The 15,879-nt window shown below is 39.2% G+C and overlaps 1 pseudogene; it reads left to right on the top strand.

Annotated features, from left to right (window-relative positions):
* Positions 1-14,506: 14,506 nt before the first annotated feature.
* Positions 14,507-14,605, top strand: LOC132280528 (small nucleolar RNA R71; annotated as a pseudogene).
* The last annotated feature ends 1,274 nt before the right edge of the window (positions 14,606-15,879 follow it).

The raw sequence follows: 15,879 nt of genomic DNA, 5'->3' as shown, positions 1-15,879 counted from the left end.
TGAAAGAATTACTTCTCAAGAGTGCTAAATTTAATGTCGATAGCTAGACGAACCAAGATCGGGATCCATCGAGGAGATGGTCTCTTAACGTTCCTTATATAACTTTCCTCCTTTATATGGTCTCAAACTTGGATCAATGAATGGTGAGGGATATTGATCCTTCCGAAGAGAAACAAGTTTGGCCCTAGAGGATTTAAATATCTCTTGTAATCTCATTTTTTTCATTTTCAGATTTAAGCAAAGGTGTTGCTTGTGCTAGATTATGGAGTCTCTTTCAATGTCATTGTCTTGAATAACAACAGGAGGATCATGACCTTTCATATTTGTAATCTCCAAGTCACATACCTCGTTATACTCAAATGGTTTGTTCACAGGTTGAGTATCTTTGACAATGATTATAGATTAGGCCGGAATGATAGGAAGAATTTCTAGCAAACTGCTAACATTCTCTTTACCCTTTTCCGGTAGTCCACCCTCAAAATGTTGAGGTAACTCTGGTGGAGAAATGGAAAGAGATGGAAAATCCCAAGACAGAGATGGATTCGGTGCTTCTCATGAAGGAGAGGGAAAGTGTGATGGAATATCAAGCAAGGAGTTGACTTCCCGAATCGATTTCTCCACATTAAAATCCTCAAAATCAAAGTGAACCAAGCAAGCTTATAGGGGATCCTCCGTTGAAGGAGGTGGGAATGGATTTTTAATGAGTTCATTAGCAATAGTGACTGTATAACACTCACTGTTATCTAGAGGAAGTTGTACAACATTGAAGATATTGAGCTTAACATTCATATTCCCAAAAGAGATATCCATCAATCCGGTTCTACAGTTAATGGAAGCATTAGCTATAGCTAGGAAGGGACGTCCGAGAGTTATGGGAATATATGTTCTTGGGTCATGGACTGGTTCCATATCTAGAACCACGAAGTCTACCGGGAAGTAGAACCTATCCACCATTATGATAACATCTTCAATGATTCCCCATGGTTGCTTAATAGATCTATCAGCAAGTTGCAACACTATCAGAGTTAGTTTAAGCTCTCCCAACCCAAGTTGTAAGTAAACTAAATAAGGAATCAAGTTCACACTCTTTCCTAAGTCAATGAGGGCCCTTTCTATCTTGTGGTCACCAATGACTCACGAGATTGTCGAGGTGCCCAGATCCTTATACTTTGGAGGATTATTGTGCTGAATTATCGCACTCACTTGTTCAGTTAGTCTTACCTCTTTCGGTAAATGACTTTTAGAAGTGCGTTTTTGGGTATACAGATCCTTAAGAAATTTGGCATAGGGAAGAATTTGCTTGATAGCATCCAAGAGAGGTAGGTTGATCTTCACTTGCCTAAAGACCTCCCACATGTCTTGAATTTTGGTTCCCAAAATGTGTTGACTCTTGAAGACGCTAAGGAAACGGAACCTTAGGCTCATAAGAGGTCTCCACATTTCGGGTAACAAGCTTTAAATTTCCAGTGCTGAACTTTGGATTTTTTGGAGTGAAGTTTGGATTAGAGGAGCTAAGATTTAGATTTTTGGGAGGAAGAACTGTTTCATCTTTTCCTCCATCAACCTTGTTATCCACAATTCAACCACTCCGAAGGGTGGTGATTGATTGGACTTGTTCATGAGTAGGCCCACTCGGATGAGGGGCTTCGTCAATCACATGAATCCTTCTAGGATTCTCAAATGGTTAAGCGGGAAGTTTTCCCTTTTCTCTTTGAAGAAGTTGGTTCATTGAATTAGCTATTTGTCCCACTTGATTCTCAAGTTTAGCTATTGACTGAGTATGTGAATAAACTATTTGGAGAGTGAGCTGCAAAGATGCCAAGAGTTGCTTGTTGGATTCCATTATTTGCTTGTTAAGGGATTCCATCATTTGTTTATTTGCAGCGAGAATCTCATAAGTTGGAAACACAGGAGGTGGAATAGAAATATTTGGATTATAAGGTGCATGGTAACTGGAAGAGGCCTGAAATTGCCTATTTGGAAATTGAGAAGAGGCCTGATTTTGATGACCTTGATTTTGAAATGTCGAATTTTGTGGGGCGGGTTGCCTCTATGAAAAATTCGGATGATCTCTCCATCCCGGATTGTAGGTATTGGAATAAAGATTATTTCCGGGCCTAGAAAACATAACATTTGCTTGCTCTTAATTGTTACTAGGAAATTACCCCGGTGTGGGGTAATCTTCAGAGAGATGGAATGGGCTAGTGCATGATGCACACACCGCACTTGCTGAATTTTGAGACAAGGAAGAAGAGAGATGCAGTGCCATTAATTGATAGAATTTATGAGCTATGACATCCACTTGAGAAGATTCTTCCCTCATTGTCTTTGGTTGACATAAATTGGTGTTCTTTGCATTGGTTGAGGTTGGAGTCCTACGAGAATTATGTTGCAAAGAGTTTTTACTCAAATTCTCGAGTAAAGTCCAAGCCTCATCCGCATTTTTAAACATGAATATCCCTCCACATGATGAGTCAACCATGAGTCTATGTGGTTTGGTTAAACCATCATAGAAAGCTTGCACCATTTGCCATTTAGGAATTAAGTGGTGTGGATATTTCCTAAGGAGGTCTTGAAGTCTTTCCCAAGTCTCATGGAGTTGCTCCCTATCGATTTGTGAAAAGCTAAGAATGGAACACCTCATTTGATTGGTCTTACTCATTGGATAGTATTTTTTTAGGAATTCTTTTTGCAATTGTGCCCATGTAGTGATGGAATTTGCAACAAGGGAGTTCAACCAATATTTTGCCCTATCTTTTAAGACGAATGGGAAGAGACTCAAATGGAGTGCATTTTTAAGGAAGCCCCTCAGCTTGATGGTAGAATAGGTTTCAAGGAACTCATCAAGATGTTTATAGGGGTCTTCATTTTCAAAGCCATGAAAGGATGGAAGCATTTGAATTGTGCTAGATTTGATCTCATATTGGGCTGCATCGATGTTTGGCGTCACTATGCAAAAAGGAGAGGCATAAGTGGTAGGGATGAAATGGTCCCTAAGAGTCATAGGTACCACATTTGGAATTTCAGCCCTATCATTATTGATTCCCTTATTCCTGACAATTTCTTCATTTCCGGCCATTGTATTAAATTCAAGTTCAATTTCTCTTATATTTTTAGATTCCCTAAGATTTCTTCTAAGAGTCCTTTCAAGTGAATTTATGTCAATTGGGGCTTCAAGAGTTTGCAAAGATAATGACTTACGTTCCAACATCAATAGCACAATTCACAACAAGCACAACACTTCTTCACCATAACATCCACATACAATGTTCCCTTTCTACTCAATTATCAACAAGACAGAAAATAAATGGCCACGACAAGGACCGATGCTTTGCAATACAATAAAACATGAATAGCCTCGACCAGGGATTCACAATTAAAAATCACTAATTTAACACATGCAAGATATTCATAATTTTGAGACTAAAACTTTGAAAAACTTACCGGGAGTCCTCTAGACTTACGATTTTTTCAGTTTTCCCTCAACAAGCCATGAGTCCCTAGAATCTCACAAGAATACTTAAAATACAATGTCACCAAAACCAAACAAGAAAATATACACCAAACACAATATTCACAATCAAACCAAAGTTAATCTTTGAACCTTGGTTACAAAACTGTTTACAATCCCCGGCAACGGCGCCAGAAATTGGTGGGTATCGGTACATGCTACCAATTATAATCAACCATTGCAATAACACAAATCATTGTAAAATAGAGCTATCATAGAGGTAAGTCGAACCACAAGGACTGCAAATTTATGGCAACCAAGGTCTTAAAAATCACTTTGTTTGATGAAAGAGGTGTAGAGTTGGTTTTGTTTGTCACTTAGAAACTATAATTGAAAATTGCATAAAACAACAAATTGAAGGAATTTAAGAGGAGAGAACTTATGTAGAGAGGACTAGGGAAGTGAATCAACTACCAACCCTACAAACATGCTAGCTTGTGATTAATTTGGGAAATAACTTAAGTACATGGCAATGATATGTAGCAATACAATATTGCTACATTATCTTAAAGAAGTTCATAGAGTCAAGAATAATATATAATCCCTCAAAGTTCCACATGCTTGAACTACCTAAATTAGAGTGTAGCTATGACATGCTCGCTAAACTAGGGACTATTAAACCCCTCATTAACTATGGTAATTGCACATGAAGTCATGAACTAAGAATAATCCATCAAAGGGAGGCCTTAAGATATGGACTATCAAACTTCTCAAACAACATGCCATTAAAAGCCATTTCAGCATCTCATTTTCATTCTCACTATGAAAATGCAAGCCATACAATCATAAGAAAATAAGATCTAAGACAAAATAATGGATTCAACATTATCATTTATAGAATTTAAGATCCATTACAACATGTAAAGTGCTCTAGATTATGAAAATACCATATACACACTTCATTCCCCAAATTAAACAAAACTAAAGCATGCTTACAAAGAAGGGTTTCATCACCTCCCTAGAAAGGGACTTAGTTACCTATAGAAGCAAGAGAGGATGAGGTTGAGAGGATCAGCCCCTCCATTTTTGCACCTAGAGGTAAGCTCCAACCCAAAGCTCTCAAGAACAATTATTCTCTCTCTAGAAATCCTTACAATGTGAGATGATTATAATATAATGCCTCAAGCCTCTAATAAGCAACCATATCCTCCCAATAACTCTAAATTCGTGGCTCATAATCCCTAGAAGATAGCAGAGCCATTCATTTAGTCAAGGGGACAACTTTGAGCAAAATAATGGAGTTAGCAACCTGCTGTCTACAACTTTGCGAGCACCCGTAGCGTAGGACGGGCGCCCACGGGATGTCACAGCTGGTTTCCACGCACTGACAAATGGGGCACTTGGCTCTCCTGATGGCAAATGGCAAGGGCCCGCAGTGCATGGCGAGGCCCTGCTATTTTCAAAACCTACTGGAATACAACTCTTTATAACTTTGGAATTAAAATCCAATGATCACAAAATGGCAGGCGCCCGCAGGAATTGTGCGTGAGGCTGGCGGGCGCCCGTAATGCTCCTGGGCACAAAACACCTCTCTAAAATTGTCCTTTGGCTCGACTTGATGACGCCAACTTCCTTCTTAGCACGACGCAGAGAATGCCCTGAGTTCAATGGCAAAAATTTGCTCGGCAAAACAGTAGATCCCAGGCCCAGCATGCTTTGATCTTCGAAAACTCATCAAAACATCATTCTTATTCCTTTTTGGGAAACAAACCTAAAAATAAACAAAGATATGCAAATAAAGATAACCTATACAATTGAACCAACTAATAGACTTAACTAATACAAATAAGGGCGCTTGAATATGCAATATTCGGCACTTATCAAGGGCATTGTTCTGGGGCATATCATTTCTGAGAGAGGTATTGAGATTGATAGAGCCAATGTAGAATTGATCTCCAATCTTCCTCCCCCTACCTCCGTAAGGGGAGTTCGATCATTTCTTTGGCACGCCGGTTTCTATCGACGTTTCATCAAAGATTTCAGCAAAATCTCACGTCCTTTGTGTCATTTACTTGTAAAAGACTTCATTTAACTTTGATGACTCATGCCTAGAAACTTTCATAAAGCTTCGCTCTCTTTTTTTCTCTGCTCCCATCATGAATCCCCTAAATTGGGCTTTTACCTTTGAGATCATTTGTGACGCATCTGATTATGCTATGGGTGCAGTCTTGGGATAACGAGTAGAAAAACTTCCCGATGTTATCTACTATATAAGCACAATTAAATTACACCACCACTGAGAAAGAATTACTTGCAATTGTCTTTACCTTAGATAAATTTGGATCTTATCTTTTGGGATCTAAGGTTGTGGTCTATTCTGATCATGCTGCTTTAAGGCATTTATTATCAAGGAAGAAAACCAAACCCCAGTTGATTTGGTGGATACTCTTACTCCAAGAGTTTGATTATGAAATCCGGGATAAAAAATGGTCAGAGAATATGGTGGCTGACCATCTTTCTAGAATTCTCATTGAGAATACCTTAACTTCACTTCCAGTTAATGATTCCTTTCCGGATGAGCAACTGTTTGAGGTGTCTCAAAAGAATTTTCCTTGGTATGCTGACATTGTAAATTACCTCGTAATAGGCAAAATTCCTTCACATTTGTCAAAACAAGAAAATGATCAATTTTTCTCCCAAATGCGAATGTACTTCTGGGAAGACCCTCAATTATTCAAATATTATCCTGACCAAATAATTCATCGTTGCATTCTTAAGAGTGAGTTTCATAGTATTCTTACCTTTTGTCACACTCTTGCGTGTGGAGGTCACTTTAGTGCAAAGAAAATCGCTTCCAAAGTCCTTTAATGTAGTTTCTTTTGGCCTTCTCTCTTTAAGGATTCGTAGTCATGTGAGCGATGTCAAAAGTTGGGGTTAATTTCTAGGAAGAACATGATGCCTTTGAATCTAATCTTAATCATTACGGTCTTTGATGTATGGGGCATAGATTTCATGGGTCATTTTCCTCCTTCAAGTGATCATGAGTATATTCTTGTAGCTGTGGACTATGTGTCAAAATGGGTTGAGGCAGTGGTTACTACAACCGCCGACTATAAAGTTGCGGTTGAGTTCATTCAAATGAACATTTTTAGTCGGTTTGGTATGAGTCTCCAATGGTGTCTCTAGCCTCCTCCTCTCCTTTGCTTCCTCACTAAGTATTATCTTCTCTAGGTATGTGTATCCAAAAGTATATCCTCAAAAAGTGGCTCATATTCCTTATATAGGTAGGTCAAAAATCACCCCAAATGAGCTGGGCTCGTACACCAATAATCCTCTAATGATGGGATATGAGACAACTTTTAATGAGCTGGAATTTGGATTTTTCTCAGGATTTGGGAGGTTCGATTGATCGAACTTGAGGTGCGATCGATCGAACATGGCTGAGATCTATCGAATTGAAGTTGGATCTATCCTCAATGGTGGCGCCTTTTTGGATAAAAACAAATCTAAGATATCTTGAAAATATTTTTGGGAAAAGGGCAAAAGTGGTTGCTAGGGTGGTACAGTTGGATAAGATCTGGCATGTGGATAAGGACAAGAAAGTTCGATCGATCAGAGAATGATGTTGGATCGATCGAACTTGTGGGATCTCTAAAGATGACATCATGGCCTGGATCTATCTTGGAGTGCTGAGATCGATGAAAGTTGGATCGATCAAATTTTTATTGAGATCGACCGAAGTTGCTGAAATTCCACCTTTTGCTTTACTTTGCTCCTTTCTTTGATTCATCCTAGAATTGCTTCAATTATGCTCTTATTTGGCTGAGTTAGCATATTTTGGGATAAGTACCAGAAAATGGAAATAATACAAAATCAATCTAAAGCGGGAAAATAAGATAGATAAAGGTCCTAGAATACCTAAGCTTAAGGGGTTTAAATACGCACTTTTCGGCGCTCATCACACCCCCAAACTTAAATATTGCTAGTCCATAGCAATAAAATAGAAAGTAAAGGAATGAAATGAACAACTATACAACTATGAACTAGAAAGCAATAAATGGATAACGCCACTTTCGTAGGGAATACGATTGCACTTAGCATATGCAACAAGCCTTTTAAACCCCTAGGTTACCCCTAGTGGACGAGTAAAGTCTCATGAGAGTTTCCAGAAATGATACCCACAAACATTAAGCTCATTCTTTCAAAAGAGGTACCAATATTGCAAACAAGCATTGGGAGAAAACTACTTCAAGTATGCAATTTTTCAAACATTTCTAAGCAATCTCCCAAAATCTCAACATCAAGCAAGCAAGTATGGTCCTCCACACATCAAGAAAATGATCATGCAAATCAAAACAACTCTAAAATCCTTTTTGAGTGGACCGGCATCAAGTGTGTTGCTATCTTAGCCAACTAAAGAAATGATCACATCCTTACCCTCAAACTAGCACACAAATCTAGTACCGATCATCAAGACAAAGAGTGGACCTTTTATTAAATCTTTATTATTCTAGGTGCGCTTATTCTTTTCACTTGATTTTTTTTTTTTTTTTTTTTTTTTTTTTTTTTTTTTTTTTTTTTTTTTTAGGATCAAAGATGGAAGTACAGTGCAATGTGTTGATCTATTAAGCTTTCTAGCGATCCATGAGGTCGAGCGTTAGGTCAATGACTCCCAAACTAGACGGCTTTAGGGCATTAGGTGTTCAAACACCCCTACGGACTTACAAGCTCAAATCAACTAGGCTACAAATCAAAACAACTTCTATCTAATCATTTCCCACTTCTCACCTTTTTTGGGAGAAGTCCTCCTTTTTTATTGCTTTTGCAACTTCTTTTTGTTCTTTTTTTTTTTTTTAATAAACGATTATTAACCTAGAGTTTAGGCCCTCCACCTTTCGGCGTGAGAAGTTCGGTGCTTGATGAGGCTAGAATCCCGGCTACTTAGTGAAAAGGGGTTGTTATCCACCTTTATCAAGAATGAAAGCTTTCAATGCACTACCAGCCCAATTGGGATATAACCAATTCAATAATCAACAAAGCATGTACCCCACAAATGAATGCTAGTGTGCGCCTGTGCTAGTGTAGAATCCTAAAGTGAATCTCAAAATAATCACAAAATCATGATGATGTGGACCACAAGTGCAAGCAAAATATCAATCTTTCGAAAAATTTACTCATAAATGGCATCCACAAAGCATACAAGGAGTATTGGACCCTCAAGTCATGCAAATTTTAAATTTAAAGCAATATAGTCCTCAAAAGATCAAAATCATAGCTAATCATGGACCAATCATAGAAAATCCCTCAAATATACAAGTCATGCTCAAAATTTTAAATTTAAAGACAAACGTTGTAAAGCACCATTATCCCCAAACTTAAATGGCACAATGTCCTCAATATGTAAAGAGAACAAAAAAAAAAAAAAAAAGAGTATACCAGTGCAATTAAGACAAAGAATGGCTGTGACAAAAATATCTAAAGTGGGTGGCATAGCCCCACCAAACTTGGGATCAACTGTGGTCCTGAAATTTGGTAGTTGGATAAACTCATCAGATAACAAAAGGGATAATAACAGTGTACAGTGGTCATGCAAGTGTAAATGGGATAGCAACTGAAAATTTTAGGCAGTACTCTCTCTCACTGAAGTCACTGGAATGCACCTAATGGAGTCAAATAGATAGCTATAAGAATATAAAAATATGACATCCATAAAGAAAGTATACATAAACAAAGAATAAAGTACAGTACATCTAGTATCAGAGCCAACAGACACAGCTACAAAAATAGTATAACAATATCAAAAACATGATGAGATCATAAATATATGAGATGACAGGAGAAAAGAGATAAAGAGATCAGGAAGAACAGGTAGGATGGGCAGGTCGCACTCCGCGGATGTCTCTGGATTGATCTCTGAATATAGTCATGACATCCGTACGGAGGGTAGCAATATTAGCTCTAATGGAGACAACATCCTCTCGGAGAGAGACCGTGTCAGTGCGGATAGATACTACAACACCCTTCAAAGCCTGGAGTTGCTCTCCAAAGCTGGATGTCTGTGCTGGAGCCTCAACAGTGGCTGGATCGGGAGAATGATGATCTTAAGCCTGCTCCGCATCGTGAATAGGTGACACAACTAGAAAGTGCTGCTCTGCGTCCTCGGCAGGCTGTTCCAAATCGATGTCCATATGTACGGCAGCGGGATTGACTGGTATGTCGTCCGCTGTCGGGTCTACTGCTGCTGCCATCTCCTCTGCCTCCAAATCCTCTGCCTCGACAGCATTATCCTAAAGGCTCTTAATAAGAGTGTTGTAGCTCTTATCCCAGTCCTTCTTTCCGAATGAGCAGGACCCAGTCTCAGGACGCTCCCGTGGCTGGAAGGGATAGTGCTGATCATGTAGGATCTGGGTGATAAGGTGGCCGAATGGGAGATACTTAGCCCTTTTGGGCCTCTCCTTGCTAATGTAGTCATCATAGAGCTTCCTCATCACGCTCCAGATGAGTGCTAGGATAGATAGCCAATGCCTTGAATAGAATGCGTATAAAGCTATCAAAAAGTCGTCTCTCCGCTGTATCTTATGGCCGGCCATGAAGATGTTGCGGAACAAGACAGAGTCGAAGAACCACAGGTCATCTGGAAAATAGGTTCGGGTGGCATAGGTCTCGCCACTGGCATAGTGACCTGTGAGTAAAACGTCCTTGTCTGCATATGTGGGCCTATAGAGAGTGGGATATGTGTCTTGTAGCTCTGAAGGGCAGTGATGTGGACAGTGGCAAGATCTGGACAATGTATCCACTGTAATAGAAATCAAATGACCATCAATGGTGGTCCTCAGCTCCGCCGTGTTACACAGGGCAGGCCGGAGGTTCTGCAAAAACATCCGTACTAGCCTCGGGTACACCGGGTCTATCATAGGGGCAAAAATGGCTACAAGGCCTCTCCGTATTATATCATCATATGCTAATCGGGTAAATACCGATCGGGAGAAAAAGTCTGTATCGAAGACTGACTCGTGCGCCACTGAAAGGCGTAAGTATCTACGTAATGGCTGGTCTAACTCCTGGGCTGGCTGGGCTGGCTGAGCTGGCTGAGCTAATGGAGGTGAAGGATGCTCTGCCTCAGCTGAATGAGAAGGAGATGCGCCAGCATCAGAGTATAATCTGCTGTCAGAATGGGAAGACTGTATGGGCTCAGCTGGCTCCTCCTATATGGGGTCCTGGGAATGAGATGGACCGGCCTCGTTATCCAAACTCGGCCTGCCCCGATGGTAATAGTGTCCGCGAGCTACAGTCTTGACCCTAGCCATGGCCTGCAAAATAAAAGGAAACTTGCAAAGGAAGTCAGTGCCGATATAAAGAATTTAAAGCACAAAATAGAATCATGTATGTCAAGTAAGATAGACAAAATAGATAAATGACATGAATCTATGGAAGTGACAGGATGTGAACAGGCTAAGCAGTATAAGTGTAAAATGCATCCAAGGTGGAAAATCACAGGCATTGGGCATGAATAAGATAGCATGGACACAAGATAAGATGCATGGAATATGTATATGAAATCTGTGAAGTTCGATCGATCACAAAAAAATGTGAGATCGATCTCACATGATCGATCTCACATGATCGTTCTGAGAAACTAAGAAACTAAGTTCGATCGATTGCACTAGATCGATCTGAGAAATAGATTCGATCGATCAAACTGTGCGAAGAACAAGAGCAGTCACAGATCTGTGACGTGGATGGCACGGGGCCTTCACGAACAAAGTCGTGGGCCCATCAACACAATAAAGTATCAATGCTAATCACTTAATGAGGCCCATACTCCAAAAATTGAAACAAATCCCAAAATATATACAGCCATATATACATATATATAGAAAGAGCTTCAAACTTCATCAATGGAGATTTTTAACATTAAAATAGCTTAGATCTAGCATTAAAAACATATTTGCATCAAATCGAAGCTTGAAATCACAAGATGGAGGTTTGGATCTTACCCAAAACTAGAGAAAAGATGAGGTATGAAGAGATGTCGAGATCCGAGATCCAAGAGGAGAGAGAGAGATTCAGGATGAGGGGAAATCGCCGGAGGTTCGCCGGAGATGGAGAAGAGTGAGTGCGCAGCGGCAACGAGGGATAGGGCTTGGAAGAGGTTTAGATCGATCTGTGAAATCGATCTTCAAACCCTCAGGTTCATTTTTTAAAAAACATTCCCTTGCCAGTTCGATCAATCGAACTGAATCATTAGATCAATCGAACTGACATCGATCACTCCTCAAAGTATTTTTAAGAAAATTTTTTTTTTTTTTGGAAAATAAAATCAGAAAAAAAAAACGACAATAAAAATTAATAAAATATTTTTTGGAATTTTTGAAATTGAGAAATTAAAACAAAGTCAAAGATAGTGAGATGAAGGGCAGAGATTGATCTGAACAAAATGTTCGATCGATCTGACAGTGAGCTGAAATATGTAGGTTTTTGGGTTCAAAATTTTTCTAAGTGTTGGAACTCAAGATCGATCGAACTTGAAGTTTGGATCGATCTAAGGACTTATGATCGATCTGAGAACAAATTCGATCGATGGGACAGAGAGGTGATTTGGATGCAGGTTGAATGCAGGTCAAAAAATTTCTAAGTGTTGGATGCAGGTCGAAGTTTGATCGATCAAATCCTCTTTAGAGATCGATCGAACTTATGCAAAATGCTCAATTTCAACATAAAAGTGCATGCAGTCCTAATCACAATTCCTAGCAATACATATGAACCCAAAGCCAATATCTTGACTTTGCAAGAATTGAAATTAAAGATAGAAATGAGAAAGGAATAGGGTTTTGACACCCTACGAAATGTCTTGCTAGTCTTTAACGTCTCTAGCAAGACGTTGGGCTCTTTTAGCCCGGATCAAACATCTTGTAGTGCATCCCCTCCTTAATGGGGTAATAAGTGCTTTAAACTTCACCCAACAAATGATTCTTTAAGGAACTTGTTGGATTAAGCTCAAAAGGCGTTTTTGGTCCTTGGTCAAGACAATCTTTTGGCTTCCACGCCCTTTCAAAACAAGATTTTGAAACAACTTTCTTTGGTTTCAAGGTTGAAGATGGACTTTTTGAAACTGTGGTCTCACACAAAAACTCGATTCCTTCACATTTGAGGTTATGACATTTCTCTACAACATTAATCTCATCATGCTTGTCAAATGAATTGGGGGTTGGATTAAAAATATTTAACTTTACCTTCACGTGGCCAAATGAAATCTTCATTATCCCGTCCTACAATTAATGTTGGTATTCGTGGTTGCCAAGAAAGGACGGCCAAGGATAACGGGAATTTGGCTCTTAGGATTTGGAACCGGTTCCGTGTCAATGACAACGAAATCAACGGGAAAGAAGAATTTATCAATTTTAATCAAGACGTCCTCAATGATACCCCTAGGCTTTTTGATTGATTAGTCGGCAGGTTGCAAAACTACCGACGTCGGTTTCAAGTCTCCTAAGCCTAATTTGACATATACCGAGTATAGAAGAAGATTAACACTTGCTCCTAGGTTAAGAAGAGCCTGATTAATGATATGATCACCAATGATGCATAAAGTGGTAGGTGAACCAGGGTCCTTAAACTTTGGAAGAGTGTTATGCTGCAAAATTGAGCTTACTTGCTCGGTTAAGACCACTTTTCTAGGTGTTTGGCTTTTGTTCTTCCACTTTTGGGTGCACAAGTCTTTCAAGAATTTGGCATAAGCCGGAATTTGCTTGATTGCATCCAAAAGTGGATGATTGACTTTCACTTGCCTAAACACATCCATGATTTCATTTACTTTGGCCTTTTGCTTGTCATTTGAAATGGATCCTTTTAAAGCATCCGGAAATGGAGTTTTTGGCTCAAAAACCTTTTCAGAAGTTCTCTTTAAAGTCTCTTCAACACAAGAAGTTTTCAAATCATTTTGTAAATTTCTCTTTTCAAAATCACTTTTCAACACATTCTCATTTATATGGTCATGCACATGCAATGAAGGAGGAATATGATATGAAATTGGACGGGTGTCAACTTGTGGTTGCACCGGTTCACTCTCCTCATTGGACATACCCACTTGGTTGTCCACAACCTTTCCACTTCTCAAGGTAGTCACCGTATTGACATGCTCTATTGTGTGACCTTCCGATGAGGAATGAGTCTCCACAACACATTGTTGCTTTTGTGGGGCATTCAAAGGTATTTTTCCTTTCTCTCTAGCATTTAAAGTACTAGCTATTTGCCCTACTTGGGTTTCTAGCTTAGCAATAGATTGAGAGTGAGAATGAAATAATTGTGTGTTTGCCTCTAAAGTGCCCAAAGCGGTCTAAACTTTCTCTTCAAAGGTGGGACTTGTAACATTTCCTTGAGAATATGATGGTTGATTAGGAAAATGAGAATTAGAGAATTGGTTTCCTTGTGATTGGTATGATGATCTAAAACCTTGGGAACCTTGGCGTTGTAGTGGAGGTGGAATGTATTTCCCTTGAAAACTGCCTTGGGAAGGGTTTGAGCCCTCCCCTTGGTTTTTCCAAGAGAAATTCGGGTGATTCTTCCAATTATGATTGTAGTGATTGCCATAAGGATTGTTTCCTTGATTAGTAAAAACAGCATTTGCTTGTTCATGATGCTCATATTGCACATGTCCATGAGGACAATTGGAAGTAGAATGTAAAACACTTGAACAAGTCATACATGTCTCATTAGATGCATAATGAGAATGGTTAGGGAAGGAAGATACTTGAGTCACCGAGTTTTGATTGATCAAAAATTGATCAAACCTTTGAGATAATGATTTCATTTTGGCGGCAATTTCATTACAGTGGTCGACTTTATGTAAGCCAACACTCTTCCTACCACTAGAATTTTTACCATTCTTCGAAGATAAAGTACGATGCAAAGAATTTTCACTCATGCTCTCATAAAGACGCCACACGTCATCCTCATGCCTATCAATGTAAGAGCCACCCATGGAAGCATCAACCATGCCCTTTGTAATTATCCGATAAGCTCTCAAAGAAATATTGAACTAATTGCCATTTGGGCATGTCATGATGTGAACACTTCCTAAGTAATTCATTAAAGCATTCCCATGCCTCATAAAATGTTTCCCTATCCCCGTGTGAAAATTCCCTAATTGAAGTTCTCATGGCATTGTCTTAAAAACCGGATAGTACTTCTTTAAGAACTCTTGTGCATTTCCACCCAAGAAGTTATTGAAAAAGGCCTAAGATTGTTAAACCAATATTTTGCCTTGTCTTTAAGGGTGAATGGAAAAAGTTTAAACCTTAAGATCTCTTCCGGCATGTCCGTGTATTTTACGGTGGAACATACTTTAAGAAACTCATCCAAATGCTTGTAAGGTTCTTCACTTGGAAGTCCATGATAGCTAGGAAGCATTTGAATATTTTGTGGTTTGATTCCATAGTGGTGTGCTCTAAATTGTGGCAATTGAATGCATGTGGGTGCATTATATTCATTAGGCACATAGTGATCTTTTAAAGCAAGGGGAGGATTAGCAATTGGAGGTGCAACATGGGCACCTTGATTGCCTTGAATGATGGGAGGTGGTGGAGCATATATTGGCCTTGGCATTCCCAGTGGAACTTGGCCTTGTTGTTGTGGTGGATGAACGAATGGCCTTGGCATGCCTAATGGAACTTGCATGTTATCATGATGCACATTGGGGTGGAAGATGCCTTGTTGGTCTATGTGACCAAGGTCCTCCACATGGTCCTCATTGTGTCCTTCCATTGATGAAATGGATTGACTAGAACTAACTCTTCCCTTAGGGTTTTGAACAATGGATTCAAGATGAAAATTTAAAGGGACAAGAGTGGGTCTCAATGATCTACGACCATGCATACACAATACAACACGATAAGAAATAATAACAAACACTTCACCTTCACAACAAATCAACAATCAACAACCTTCCTCCACATTCAATATTCTCATACTCCCATGTTTTAAATATAGTATGCAAGAAAAGTAAATAGCCTCCACGCGGGCTCACAATTTATCTAAGAATTGAATTACAAGACTCCACGCGGGCCGACGATTTAACTAAGGGTTTGAGTAAGAAAAAGCTCACAAATGTCCTTTAGCACTTCAACTCCAAATTTTTAGCTTAGCTTAGCAATTTTTTCATGATTTTAGCCTTTTTCCTTACTTGCTTAGCTCCTTTGCTTAGAATACTCTTTTGCTCACCTTCTTAGCGCAATGCTCCTTGTCAAACAAGAACAAACACAATAAGTAACAAAAATTGAAAACAAAGTAAAGACATGATCAAAAGAGCACTAATTCCTAATTGATTTCACAAATACGACGTTACCAATCAATCAATCCCCAGCAACAGTGCCAAAAACTTAGTGTGACGTCAATTCAAACACAAAGTTTATGCAATGTGGTCAAGTTTT

The sequence above is a fragment of the Cornus florida genome, unplaced genomic scaffold (genome assembly GCF_030987335.1).
Source record: "Cornus florida cultivar Cherokee Brave unplaced genomic scaffold, ASM3098733v1 CherokeeBrave_3.0.0_Hap2_Chr10, whole genome shotgun sequence".
Classification (NCBI taxonomy): Eukaryota; Viridiplantae; Streptophyta; class Magnoliopsida; order Cornales; family Cornaceae; genus Cornus; species Cornus florida.
The sequence above is the reverse complement of the archived record's forward strand: the minus strand, read 5'-3'. Positions and strand labels throughout refer to the sequence as shown.